We start from the raw sequence: 15,949 nt of genomic DNA, 5'->3' as shown, positions 1-15,949 counted from the left end.
AGTATTACAAGGTTTAGGAAGCAGCAGTGGTGCAGTGCTGCCTGGCCCAGTGGAGGGAGACTCCCCAGGGCCTCATAGTCATGGGCTGATAGGGCTTCAGAAAACTCATTGCTGCATCTGCATGATGACAGCGATTAGATGGGTACTTGAAGTACCTTTAGATGTGAAGTGAGCCCTGCCCCTGCATTAATGTAAAGCAGGGCACCCTACAGGGTTCGCCACAAAAGAAAGAATCATGTCCCATCACCTATAATGAAGAAAAGGAAGACAGGCGTCATCAACATTCAAAAATTGAAACCCGTTATGTTTATTTCACTTCTTCTAGAATTCAAGATCTCTGTGCCCTCTCTCATGTTTAAGAGACTGGACATTTGGTGATCTTGCAGTCATAACAGCTTGGTTCACATAAGATGTTTTTTGCTTCTAGTTAAGCCCCCCGGTTTATAGCATAATTCTTTTGAAAATATTTGAAACCTTTTGTGCATTTGAAAGATTTGCATTGATGAGTAGATTGACTACTCATGGTAAAATCTACAGACTACATTGTTACAAAAGTCTTTTCCCATACAAAGACACAAACCTAGTCCCCTAGTTCTAAATTTGGTGGCCCTGGCTTTAACATCACATTCTCTTCCAAGCAAGGCGTGTAAGTAAATTATCACATACAAATGGCCATTGCAGCTCATCTTTACAGTTAACACATTTGAAATGGAACCACAATGTAAATAAATGCCCTCTATGGCTGAAAAAAAACATTCATTAGAAGTAAAAAAAAGTGTTCCCTTGACTTGAAACTATAGATCATTGGCTCCTGCTTGGCAAAGGGGCTGTTGAACTGACGTCGACGATGTGTAAAACGTAAATGCTTATCAGTTGAGATTCTACTACATTCGCCTGGTTAAATATGAAAATCTTATTGATTGTTAGTCAGCCGTAAATATCTGCAGTTGAGCAGTCAGAAATTAATACTAGGGTGCATGATACCCCATTTACACCGTTTCTCATCAGCTCAACCTGCACTGTTATCAGTCAATTGGTTGCTGCATATCCATCTCACGGTTATACTGATTTGTTAAGTTGCTGTAATTTGGATACCTGTTTAGGAAAATGCAATCTATGCCAAAACTATTACTGTAATGTTATTTGACCTAGTATACTCAAAGTATTGTGACCTTTGATTCATGAGATTGTGTGCACCAGTCGCGGCTCGCGGGTGTTAAAGGGGGCGGGGCAGTGCGTGCGGAGGGGGAAGCAAGGTGAGGGTTGCAGGGGTGAGAAAATATTAATCAAATAAAAAATAAAAAAAACTTACCTGAACGCTGCGCTGCGTCTGCTCCTCTGAAGGCTGCAGGCAGACACAGGCTACCAGCCTGCCCTGTGGCCAATCCTGACGCTGCTCAGAGCGGTCTCAGGATTGGCTGGGAGCACCCAGCCAGGGCGCTCCCAGGCAGACTTGGAGCTTGTGCAGGCTGTCTCCAGCTCAGCAACTGTGTTGCTGGGCTGGAGAGAGCCCACTGCGCATGTGTGTTTGGCCGGACCGAGACAGCCAGCCAAACAGACATCCACTCTGAGGGGGAGTGTTGTGCACTCCCCCTCACACTTGTCATTCCCGTGGCCCCGCCCCGTTCAAGAAAACAATAATAAACACTGTTTATTATTGTTTCCTTGTTAAGGTTTTGCAGCTGCCACTGCTGGCAGGGGTGTGACGTTCCTCCACCTTCATGGAGGACCTACCCCTGGTCTGCACCAAGTCAAAATATAGGGGCTTAGTGAGATTCCCCCTTCTGTAAAGGCCCTTTTCACTCTTCCGCTATAGTGCCAGTTGCCATTCACACCTCTGGACAGTCTTTGGTGCCCCAGCTGTCTTTTGTTCTATAAACAGTAATCTGATATTCTGTCCAAGTGACGTAGAACTGCTAATCCCAGAACACAGTTCTTAAATGAAAGTTTCAAGTGATTTGAGTCATCTGCTAGCTTATGTATCCACCTAAAATATCTGCACCCATTACCTCACACCGAGAGGTCGATCAAGCCTTGGACACTGACTGAACCCAACATCACACCCAGCGTAAAGCCCCCCCACCCCCCTCATTAAGACAAAGAGACCCTCTTGGCTCGCTTGATGCACCACTAAATTGATGTCCCATTCACCTACTGCACTGAAGTTTAAGGAGTCAGCACTGCAATACCGGTTGTACTGAGAACACATCAGGCACCTTGGATTGGGCACTAGGCCTGCCAAGGAAGCAGGTAAATGTGGTGTAAGCCTCATAAATGGATACATGTAAATATGGCACTCAATAGATGGCACTGTGAGCATGGAATGTGGATAATTTGATTTGGGCTAATTTGGGTTCACCTTTGTATTATACTTGCAATGAAAAAGAAGAAACAATAGTGCAATAGAGGGAACAACAGGCAGCAGAAGTGGGGTGGGCAAAATAAATAGTACCTCAATCATGTCAGGAGCAGTTGACGGGCACAGATTAAGTTGAATCATCTGTGCTTGGCCCACGCTCCCCAGGTAGCATCAGAAGTGACATTTCAAATGCAGTAGCCAATTATGGAAGCTGAAGAACAAAGTGACTCTGAAGCTCAAAAATGATATCCAATGAGAGGGGTCCAGCTCCTTTTTGCAAACAATTGTGTCTTGCAAGCGAGGTGCATGCACTAGTGCATGCAGTTGTAGACTCAACCTAAAAAAACACAGACGCATTTTACCTTAATACATGAAATTATGGGCCATATTTATACTTTTTAACGCAAAACTGCACCGGCGCAGTTTTCCGTCGAAAAATTTACTGCCGGCTAACGCCATTTCGTAGCACCGTGCGGGCGTCATATTTATACTTTGACGCACGGCGGCGCAATCAACAGGTGGGAGTCATTATTCGTGACGCACACTGCGGCATCAAGTCGTAAGGGAAAATGACGTTAACGCGGCGGAAATGACTGTGGGTCGATTTACGACACCGCAACCCGGATATGCGCCGTTTTTTGACGCAATAGCGTCAAAAAAACCTGCGAACACTGCAAGTGCACCAGAGGAGAGCCAAAATGGATCCCAGATGCCACTACAGACCCCAGGAAGATGACAGCAGACCAGGAACCAGCCAGGACGATCCATACAAGAGCCAGGACACTTATAGAAAGAAAAGAAAGTGTCCCTTCAGTGCAGAGGAGCAGGAAATCCTGGTTAAAGAGGTGACGGAACACCAGCACCAACTGTTTATCACCTCAAAGTTGCCAATCAGTAGGAGAGAGGCCATATGGCAACAAATTGTTGACAAGATTAACAGTGTGGCTGAAGTACGCAGAACAGTGACCGAGTGTAAGAAACACTGGCATGACTGCAAACGCAGGACCAAGGAAAAGATGGCCAGGGACAGGAAGGCAGCACTGCAAACTGGAGGCGGGAGTCCAGCACACCAGGAGGCCCTGGACCACATGGAGGAGATGGTCGCAGCCGTCATCCCTGAGGAGATCGGCACAGGGATTCAAGGACAGGACAGCGCAGACTACCAGGAGACATGCAGGGTAAGTCGCATGGGGAATTATAATGCAATAATGTTGACTGTAAGCAGGGGGGGAAATACCTACTACACGTTGCATGTAAGTCATCATATACATGGAGTGGCATGGGTAAAGGGGCACCGCAGTGGGGCATGGCCTGCACAAACATAAGCTGGGGCACAACATTACACTACACCAACAACAGTCCCATGGAGGCATGCTGTCATGCCAACGATGGAGCAAAGGGAAAGCCTCGACAGGAGGGAATGCCACTACGTCAAACTTACATCCTGGCACTTGTCAGCCAACACATCTCCTACAGTAACTAGGGCCCTATTAGCAATCCTCTAGCCAAACTGACAACTGCAATGTAACTGCAACAACAGTTGCCACTACCACCTCTGATCTGTGTTCAGCTTAAGTAGCCAATGGCAGTAACCTCCCCATGGAACATACATACCTAAATTAGGGGGTGAGGATGACATCTGCAACAATCTCCTGAAACAAGAGAAAGGCCCCAGTACACTCAAATGTCAATGCCCATAGGTGTCACAAACATCAGCCAATGTAAACAACAATAGGAGTGACACAGCACTAAGGACACACCCATGCTGCATATGTCAGGGTCCATCCCGTGCCTGGCAAACAAGGCAACATCACAAATGTCATACTGCTCAGACAACAGCATTGAGGAGGGGACACCTGGAACTGGTCACTGAAATACACCTGCACAGTCAGAGGACGAAATAGGACACTGATATGACTATCAGGGCAATCCAATGTAACACACATTACCCAACATCAGCAGGACACATTACCAATATCAACATCCATATCACATCATAACATTGCCATGCATAGGATATGCTACATGTCAATTACAATTAAGTCGATGTGAACGATCAGGGATTGGGGCAGGTCCTGAGAGTTAAGTGTGCTGCCAGGGCCATCAGAACACCCACAGCTAGTGAAAGGTCTCACCATTAGAATGGATATACACGGAGGGTCGAGTAGGACAAAAAGGTGGCTATTCTCTATTTGGCATAAATCAACACTTAGAGGCGATGAGGCTGACAAGTTGGATAACTCAATAACATACATGTGACACACAGGTGGGCAATAGGCCTGAAACAATGCCCATCTGAAGGACTGCAGATATTAATACAAAACAAGATCACAAACTGAATTCCTCAAAAGGCAGGCACGTCACGTCAAAATTGTCACAACACAAACACAATAATTGTACCCTGTTTCATTGCAGAGGAAGATGGATCTCCTGCCGATATGCCTGTCCCAGATTTCTCTGATGACATGGATGATGAGCCGATAAACATTCCCCAGGAGACCATCCAAAAGGTCCTTGAAACCCTCCAGACCCCACCTTGGGTCACAAGGAGGAGCACAGAACAAGCAGCCATCGCAGAGGATCCACCCACCACCCCAATTGCAAGACCTGCCAGCTCCAATACAGCTGAGGACTCAGACGACACTGGCACCAACTTTGAGAGAACTGTAGTTGGAGTACAGCGGGCCAAAGAGGTGTGGGTGGGGATGCAAACTATGGCAGTCAGCCTTGAGGGGGTGCGTTCGTGCATGATGTCATCTGCAGATCAGGCAGCAGCCATGCAAGCCCTAACATCCATACTGCAAGGACTACAAGAAACTGTCAAGGAATTCACCACTGCAGTAAGGGAGTTGCCACAACACCTCGCACCCCAAACATTCCACTGCATGCACAAATGCAATCATGACTCCCTCAGGGCCGACCTGGCTGCCTACCATCGTGATGTGGCTGCTATTCTCAAGAACCGGCAGGCCCTCCTTGCAGCAGTACTACCCTTAAGACCTTCACAGGGAGCAGCGACCGGGATGTCTGACTCCACGTCTTCTAACACTGAGGTGTGTGTTGCCCCTTCACAACCAACAACAACAAGGACGAAGCAGGCAACACTCACATCAGAAGAAGAAGACATGGAACAGATCACATTCACACGGAAAAGTACCCGGAAGCACTTGTTCCTGCACCATGGCCTACTTTGACCAAGGTCCTACGTTTTGTCAAATGCCAGTCTTACAACAACTATACTCAATGACTGTTTTGCTTACCACTGTATAACTTGTCAGCATGCCCAGTTAATGTCTCTCTCCTACTAATCGGCAAATCCTGTCCCTCTGCACTGTCTGTAACATCACCCCAGCATGTCAGTAGCATTATCTACACCCCTTCTGTAGGATCACCATGAAAGATTTCACTAGAACGGACTCAGCAAACATGGACAATGTACATATTGCACAACAGCTCCTATCAATAAATAGCACTTGCACACCAAATATGTCTCTGTGTAATTTGACACATCAACTGTGCAGTAGATAACACAAATGTGCCTGTCTGACAATCATGTAGCTTGTCAATACAACTGTCCTGACATCATGTAGTCAGATCCATCTGCACAGTGGCCAGGATTGCATCATAGCCTGCCCATCCTGAGGAGAATAACTGATGAAGTGAGAAACCACACACCATCATGCTGTGTTGGACAGAATAATGCTTGCTCAAGAGATATCAAAGTCAGCTAATAGTGGCTGATAAATGTTGTCACCATGCAATACTAACACATTGAACTGTGCAGTCTAATCTAAGCAAACACTACAAAACACAGCATCAATCAATCTTTCTGAGTTAACATCCAAATAGGTAATCATGCTGAATTTTGACACAAATGATCTATGTCAGTTATGAAGACAAGAAGACAAGAGTGTTAACAAGACCTCATCTTCGAAGATGTCCCTGAACATCACACTGCAGTCCGACCTAAAACTGTCCCCACAATACCAAGTCTGGAAGCACACTTTGTGACGTACAAAACATACTCATCGACAAAAATCCTTTGTGATCCATGTCAACTCAGATTGGTGGTTCTAACAAATGATGGAGTCTTACCAAGGTAGCACTGGGGTAGCTGCCATTTTACACCTCAGTTTGTATTTGTTTGTAGCATAGGACACAAATGTCATAGAACAACAATCATCTACACTGATGCCAAGGCCATGATCAAGTAGCAGTTGACACATAATGTAAAGGGTTATCTATATATTTATTCAAAACTAATCACACCAGAGGCAACTAAGGGAAAAGTAACACCTACTCTAATCTAACCTGACTACTCATTACCCACAACTGTCCCTAACTAACCTAAGCTAAACTTACTCTTCACATATAACGAATTGATCTAAACATCAACCCCCCACCCACCATTATGAGACAGGACACATGGAGGACAACACATACTAACCTACACACATACTATACTATTCTAAACAATCATATATTTTTTTGTTATTTTTTTTATATTTTGTATATATATATATATATATATATATATATATATATATATATATATATATATATATACATATATATATATATATTATTATTTTTTTCAAACACACAGGAACCCCAACATTGCCCACCACCCACCCACCCACACACTTGATAAGGAAAAGTAGAAAGAATCAGGACCCCCCCACCCACCTCCCAAACACTAACTAAACTAACAACCTATACTAACCTAACACTAATCCCCCAAGCCCACTAATCATGATAACAAGGAAAGAGGAGAGAGGGGAGGGAATTATGTCCATAGAAAAAATTATTCCTAGAGGTTGGCCCTCCGGAGGGTCCGCCTGATAGACTTGACCCGCTTCTTGATGTAGCTGACATCCTGGCTAAGATTGTTGACCTTCCTTAGAACTTTGTCCATCTTACGTTCCAAAGCCAGAAATGCCGCAGGGTCGATTGGTGGTGCTGGTGCCGTTTGTGTCCCGGCCGAGGTGCTCTGTGGGTGTGTGGAGCCTAGCCCACTGGACTGTCCTGCAGTTGTCACACTGCTGGGGCCTGGGTGTGCTGCAGATGTAGGGACAACTGTCCCCGTTGTGGCTGGGGCCACCTGGGGAGAACCGGTGGTTGTGGTGGTGGTGGCTGTAGTGGGCAACCTTGGGCCACCCTGTGGTGAAGCCACCATGGTCCGGAGGCCCGATCAGACTGGTAGTTACGGGCCATCCTTCGGAACCCCGACTGCACCTGCAGGATGTGTCTGTACCTCATGGCCCGCCTCTCAAATTCATGCTTCTGGGCGGGTGTCATGTTTGCAGCTGTGAAGACAAAGGGCAACTATTTACCATAGGAACTGCATTGTGTGGAACAGCACAAGTGGTCAATCTGACAATACATCTACTGTACGTGTAACAGCTCATATCACCATATAGATCATTGAAAGTCTCAGAGGAAGTACATGGAAAGCCTGCCTACAAAGGTCATCTCACACATAGCACATACAAAATCTACATGATGGGTAACAACTGGCAAAAACGTATCATCAAAGTGCTGACAGTTGCAGCTAACAATCATGCTGCACCTCCTCCGCCTATTGCCTGGACTACATATGTCAGTGTATGTGATAACAATCACAAACTTCAAGGTCTGCGATTTGTAATGGGATTTGCTAGTATGGTACTCATGTGCCATACCTGAGTGTGTACACTAGGTTCAAAACAATTTTTCAAATAGTCACAAGTATGTGTATTATACTGGTTGCTTCAGTCCGAGGTACCCTATTCACAAACCCATGCCTGTGTTTGGGGGGGGGGGGAGAACAACAAACAATTCCAAAATACATGCACACTAGTGGAGTGTATAGAAAGCTCAACATGTTTTTGGCTCCACACACACACCACCAGTAGGGGCTATGAACAAATTGGAGTCAGCTAAACCTTGTCCTATCCAAGGCCCACACATGTCAAAATGTACTGACCTAGGTCAACATCACATACTTCCAGTGAGGCATAATTTTCAACAGACACAGAGGAGCAAGAACACCCATGATTATGAATAGCATGCACACCTAGGCCGTTGCACTCTAGTTCCACACACTTCTAGTACAACTTGTGGAAGTACATGCTCCCAGAAAGTCCAACCTACAGTGTACTCAGTACATCGGTTAATAGGGAAGCAGCAGTCTTCAGAAAAGTCATTTGCATAAGCTATCTGGGAGACTGTCAGTCTGACATGCAGACTCAGTCCGAGACGAGTCCCAGTGCAACTCTTATTGTAACTAGTGTATTCCACATGACTCACCCCAGTTCTTATAGCGGGCCCTACAAGAATGGCCTACAAACCCAAGATCAGAAAAATGGATAAGCATTGGTCAACTCAAAATATTCTAATAACTGAAATCCCACTAATGGAACAAGACTAATGATTGGGCAGCGCATCACACCTTGCAATGTGTTCAACACACAGGAGTCCATCACACATCACCAGCAAACACAAAACATAACACACATGTCAATACTCACTGTAGGTGTCGGGGTCCTCAAAACGAGCCACCTCTCCCACTGTGTACAGTGCAGGTCCACCTGTAAAGCATGGAAGGAAGAATATGCTCAGAATCAGTGCACTGACAAACAATTTCAAATAAAAATACAATGTGTAAGCTGACATGGATAATGAAACACTTTCAGACATGTTCATACTGCATGGAATAATTCCTGGGCAACATTTACATAGGATGGGTCTCCTGCTACAGTTACACACACTTTTACACACATGCAGTGGCCCTGACTGTCATGTGGTGGCAAGCATGCACCTCCATTAGTGTGCAGCAACAATATAGGTGTGTATTCATCTCATCATGTGCATCCAAGAGAGACATCCAAAGGCTGGTTACTTGAGGACTGCATGGCATGTCAAACAGCCTATGTGGTCATGACACATTTGTGACAGATAGGTACATGCTACAGAGGGGCAGGGACTTTGGCAATACCTCATCTTGTAAAAGTTTCATAAATTGATGTGTCCCATCAATGGTGATAGGCACCAAACATAGATGTTTGTACCCTAGCCCATACCTTTGGACTGCCATCCCTAATCGGATTTTGGCACAAGAAACAAAAAATACCTGTCTAAGATGTTAGCTGAGGGCACCTGACTCCTTTCCAAATATGGTTCATGTTCAGATCTGGCATGTATCAATAAAATATGAAGGAGCACATTCATCCCGGACACGCATAGCACTTCCGTGAACACTTTCCTTACACACTCACCAGACACATATGTCATGTCCACATTGATATCATCAATTGACATGAAGGCAGCACTCATTTTCTGCATCATGTAGGGTTTCCAATGTCAGTCTAGCTATAGCGTCAACATATGTAGGTATGATGTTAGTAGATCCATACTTCACTGGCAATTGTGACCTGTAGAGTCCTGATTGCCTCATTCATGTTTCGCTTGTCTGACACAAAGGCGGCACTACATTACATTCAGCAACAAGCAACCTGTAAGTGTGCAAAACATGAGCTGCCTGACTGCTAGCATTTGTCATCCTTCACATAGTGCATCAATTACCCTGTATGTTTCCTCAGCATTACACACAGTCAGTTACTTATCTGGCAGATTGTGTACCAATCATCTCATGTCACTACACAGCTTTTAATTGTGCACATTTACATGATCTGTACTCACCAACATGGCCACCAATCATGATTCCCAGGTGGTCCAGCAGATCTTGCTCCCTGGAGATCAGGTCAGCCCAGCGGTGCTTCAGTTGATGCTCATTGCATTGGCTCCCATACAGACGCACCAAGTGATGGCGCGCCTTCTCCCACCTGACTTTTCGGGCCTCAGTGTGATACCCCTGTATCACCCTACCCCCAGCCTCCAGCATCAGTGGGAGGAAATGGCACACCAGCCATACGAACCCCCCCAATTCCTCCTCACCCATCCTGGAAAGACGTGGCCTACCAGACATTTATGCACAGAAAAGGGGAAAATGTAGTGGTAAAAAAAGAAGAAAGGGGAAAATGGGGAAAGTTGGAGTGAGGAAATACAAAGTAAACTTAACAAATAGAAGAGCCCAACTATCCCCTATATAACAGTACCCACAACAGACTCCCACAGACAATAAATACAACACTGGACTGCACAAATTTAAACAACACACACTCAGACAGTATTCTACAACAATATATTAATGACAAAACAACAAGTAAGATGGCACTCTGGACACAAAAGCACAAATTCACAGGACAGCACTTTGCACACAGCCACACAGTCTAAAATAATCAGAGACTGCAAAGTGAAAGTGAAAGTACACCCACTGTACAGAATCTGTAAACAGGATATCCTATTACATCACATCCTGCATAACATGGCCGCAGTTTTTTTCCATTATGCATCATATTTTCATGCATACAGCTTGTGCGTCATATTTTTTGATGCACTGGAGTGCAAATAATGCTGAGTAAAAATATTTTTAATAATTGGTAAATAATATTTGTTTGCGGCATAATTTACACTTCCAGAGGTGAAAATTAAGCTGCATCCAAATATTATTTACCAATTATTAAACATATTTTGACTCAGCATTATTTGCACTCCTGTGCGTCAAAAAATATGACGCACAAGCTGTATGCGTGAAAATATGACGCATAATGACAAATATGTATTTCATATGTCCAAATGAGTCATGGAATTTTCCATTACCAAACGGTGCTAAATGATAAATACTGGGGTTAGCAAAAGCAAATGTGCATTACATGATGTATGGAAGGTATTCACAGTGCAATAGTAATGATTGGCCAAAATGGATATTACTCATAATTGCGCACACATGTAGGTAATTTGCTTATTGCGACTTTCCAAATTTGAAAGAGCTAACAGGATGTCTTTATTAGCTAATTTGTGAGCACATGTATCAAGCTATTCCAAATAGCAAAATGGCCATTTAGGTAATACAATTGTCACCTAAACAATTTTTGGGGGTAACCATGTGCTAATTACGAGTTAATGTAGCTAAAATATGTTTCACTATAGACATGTAGAGCACACATGCCCCTTAATCATGTGTGTGCTTCACGTGTCCGTAAAAAGTGTTTAATTGGGGTGCAGCAGAGGGGGACTTAGGCCCCCAGCACCCTGGGATGTGCTGTTCCTGACTTGCAAATTAATAAACGGTTTTCCTAATTTCAGTAATGCTAAACCATTGGCAGCAGGCCCATAGATGCAAATTGAGTATGATTCTCTTTTTGCAACTCTGTAATACCATTTGCCCATTTGAAGTTTGCCCTATTACTTCTTTAGAGAATGCTGACATGCCATTTAGCATTGATTTAATAGCAAATTCTCAAAGTTCCTTATGTCATAATTGCAAATAGGTTTTTGATGTATGTGACCCTTTATGCATTACCTGGTTTAGTGGCATGTTTCAATCTTCATGCTAGGTTACAATTGGGACACTACTGTGATAGGCTGCTTGCAACCACTTTGTTGATTGGATGGTATATGTACATGTGTGTGGTCCAATGTTGATCCTGTATCAACTGTTAAGGTGTATGTTGTCACTGTTACGTCCAGGTCTCCTCATGAGTTAGTGGCAGCTAATCGTGTATCTAATGAGTATCCTTTGGAGCTAAATGTGAGTAAAGTCATTGAGGACATGGTAACCTACACGTGGATGGTCCCACCCTGTCACTGAAGACGTGTAATGAGACTTTCAACTGGGCAACCTTGGTGTGCTGAGTGAGAGAATGTCTCAGGTGTCTGGATCCGGCATGTGTGATTGCAACATTTGTACTCAAATTGACCTCTGTGGATGGAAATGCATCTGGCAACATCATAGTCCCTGTGCAGAATAATATGGCTGGTATTCACCACACACGAGCCATCTCTATTATTTGAACAATGTTACTCAGCGTGTGAACTGTCAGGGTCCTCATATGTGTCGAATTTTCATGGACATTATCTGAGGTTGCTGGTTCTGCTGGAGGCCACGTACACCATCCCAGGCTATGGCCCAGGTAAACTGTCACACTTTGTAGTTTGGGTATTAATGAGGCCCAGACAACGGATGGGCCATGATTTAGCTATTCAAGGGCACTGTAACAAATATGATACAAATAAAAGTCAGATGATGCAATACAATGTATTTGAGTACACATTGATGAGGCAACTGACAAATTAGCCTCTGAGGAAAGAGAGGTTTTGAACAGCAAGTGTGGTCCATATGTGGCCACCGGGTATCTTTAGGGTGACCCACGGACAGGATGCTGGGTCAATCAGGATCCAGCTCTTTAACAATAGACATGATCAGTGGTCTGACTAAGACTGGTCAGAGGGAGCAGTAGACAGTTGACATGTCACACTGTGTATGTCCTGTGTTGTTTTGAAGGTGACACATGAACCCAGATACAGTGTTACACGCCAACATTAGTAGCAATGCTTAACGGTGTAATTGCCAAAATGACAACTTCTATGCTGTAGGAGGCATCAGCAGGGACAGTGCATGTAAATTTGGGTGGTGTGCATGGAGGTGATCACAGGTGTGGCCTCCATCAGTGTCTCACAAGTCCTGTCGGATGAGATTTGCTTTCAAATGGCCTACAGTACCTTTCACACGGGAAGCAATCTACAGGTGATACAAGGCCTTAAAAACTCCAAGCCAGTGTATTATTTGAGCTGACTTCCATGCAGTGAGATAGTACTATGACTATGGTATACCATAGGAGGGTGTGGCACACTGGATGACTCTTGTGAGTGTGTGTGTGTAGATGAGGGAATATCAGGGTACACATATTAGTATTCCAGGGACCTCTTCAGACAGGTGGGGTGTGACCAGGCGCATGGGTGTGTCAGATTTTTAGAAAAGGGCTGACATGTAGATGGGATGTGATGTGCTGGATGCTTGTCATATGTGTGGCACTTGTCCTGTGTATGTTCTGCTTATGTGTAACTCTAGTGACAGATAGTCTTTGCAAAGATCGTATGTAGTTGGAATTACTGCTGCCAAGAGTCTGGTCATACATTCCTGTTCCTGATGCAAAAGCATGTCAACTGCCTGATGTATGAGGCCTGTTTTCCCCTAGTTGAGTGATGGTGTTTTAGTTGTGTGACATATGCTGTGATGAACCATGTTTCCAACATGTATGTGTGTAATAGGTGTGGTCCTCAGCTATTGCACTTCAAAGGTGAACTGTACAGGATGTCAGTCATTTACATTGTGTGTGTATGTGACCGTTGTATGATAGGCATCACATTTGTAGTGGTATTTTCTGTGTCCTGATTGTTATATCATCAATGCTCCATGAGGTGACACTCTTCTTCTGATATTTAGAGCTAAAGGTGTGCAGAAATGAATAGCCAGACCATGATGTGGTGTTTCTTATCAGTGTTTATTTACAATAGTTCATTAAGTGGTGATGGTGATAATATTTTTTAAAAAAATTTCACAATGTGTTGGCGCCTACGCACTCCAGCAGCCGTGTTTGGTTGTTCCCCCTCATGTTGCAGGGCAGCATCCTCCTCTTCCTCGTCTTCAGGCATGTATGGGTCTGGTTCCAGGAGGGGAATGTTCCTTTTGATGCAAATGTTGTGCAGGATGGAACATGTTAGTATGATCTTACAGACCATCTTGGGGGAATATAGTAGGCTACCACCAATGATGTCGAAGGTCCGCTCAACAATGCTGCGTGGCCTCTTATGGGCCTCGTTGTATGCACGCTCTGCAGCAGTACTTGGGTTGCCAAATGGTGTCATAATCCATGGCTGGATACCATACCCCTGATCAGCTGAAAGAGAAAAAGAATGGGATCATGTTGATGTAGCTGGCACTATTGAAAAGACCTTTCATGGCAGTAGTTGTCTTGTGTTGTCTGTGACTCTTTTGTATACTGATGTGACATCCTATACTTGTAGGCTATACCATCTGCATTGTGTTGTTTCCTTGGCTGAGCAAGTGTTTGTCTGCTAACCGTTTGTCATCAGTATGTTTTGGGATTTTCAGAACAGTGTTCCCTCCCTAGCATTGTGACTTGTGATACAGGTGTCCTTGTGTCTTCACTTGGGGTGAGATGATAGTTCAATGTAGAGTTTAAATTGAAAGTGTTGTTAACACGTTCATATCAACGTACCCTGGACATCCCATACCTTTAGACTTATGCAATGTATTAATGTAAAGGTCATTGGGACACCTACAATTTGCAAGGTGACATTTCGGCAACCACACTCATTAATGTCTTCACATTAGGCTGTACAGTAAATTCCGATGTGTGGCTGGTTCAATGGTGACTTAAGAAACATGGCTAGTGATGTAAGGACCTCAGTGTGTTCCTGTCTAGATGTCGCTGTTGTGGTGTATGTGTTGTGTGTCCTAGAGGGTTGCTGTGCAGTGTATCTATAAGTAGGTTTTTGTACTTACCAACAAGTAGTCCATTGCCATACCATCCATCCTGGAAGTGTTGGTTGATGGTGCAGTGACGGAAGATGTATGAGTCATGTACACTCCCAGGATATTTAGCCACGATGTTGGTGAACATTCCTTGGTGATCGACTATGGCCTGCATGTTGATGGAATGTGTGTGCTTCCTGTTGCGGTAGAGGTGTTCAGTTGCAGCAGGTGGCACAAGGCGTACATGTGTGCAGTCGATTGCACCAAGGACGTGTGGGCAGCCACTGATTGCGTAGAACCCCTGTTTAGTTTCCTGCTGCTTCTGCAGTGTGTTAGGGAAGCAGATGTGGTGGGTGTCAGGCGAATGATGGCATCCAGTACTTTGGGCAGAAATGCAGAGAATGATGGTTGTGATATTCCACCTACCAGGGCACCAGTTGTTTGAAATGAGCCACTTGCCAGCATGTGAAGTACGGCAAGCAGCTTTGTTTCTGTTGGGATGGTGTGGGGTGTCACCAAAGTGGGGGCCAACTGCTGTTCAATGTTTCGCAGCAGCTGCTGAATGGCCTGCCAGTTCAACCAGTACCTCTGTATGATGTCGTGTTCCCTGAGGCCCTGAAGGGTTGGAATATCCTCTCCTGCCTTCTGCACTGCCTTTGGGGTCCCTGCTGGTGTTGTTGTAGCTGCTGTTGTTGCTGCTGGGCTCTGCGTGCACGCTGGATTAGAATGACCTCCATGACTCCCTGTTGCTGCTCTGCTGTTTGTTCTGTGTGTTCTGATTAAATACAGGTGTGTTTGCCCCATTTTAACGCCTGCCCTGACCCAGGCGTAAATTTTTTATGCAAATCGGGCTGTGAGTCATTTTCTGGCTCCGCCTCCCGGCCGTGCGTAATTTTTGCCCGAAAGCATAAATACGACGCACGGCCGTTTAAGCCATTTTTTGGACAGGAACGCCTACCTTGCATATCATTAACGCAGGGTGGGTTGCCGCTTCCAAAAAATTACGCACACAGGCGAATTTTGTCATCCGCGGGCTCGGGCGTCAAAGTTTGAAATAGGGGGCAACGTTGGCGCTGATTGTGCGTCAAATTGTTTGATGCACAATCGGCACAAACGGAGTATAAATATGGGCCTATATCTTTGCATTGAGATGTATGCAGTGAAAGTGAGAGGTTTTAAACATGAACTGCAAAACATTGCTACCACTGCCC

This window comes from Pleurodeles waltl, chromosome 8 (genome assembly GCF_031143425.1).
Source record: "Pleurodeles waltl isolate 20211129_DDA chromosome 8, aPleWal1.hap1.20221129, whole genome shotgun sequence".
Taxonomy (NCBI): domain Eukaryota; kingdom Metazoa; phylum Chordata; class Amphibia; order Caudata; family Salamandridae; genus Pleurodeles; species Pleurodeles waltl.
Note: the sequence above shows the minus strand (reverse complement) of the source record.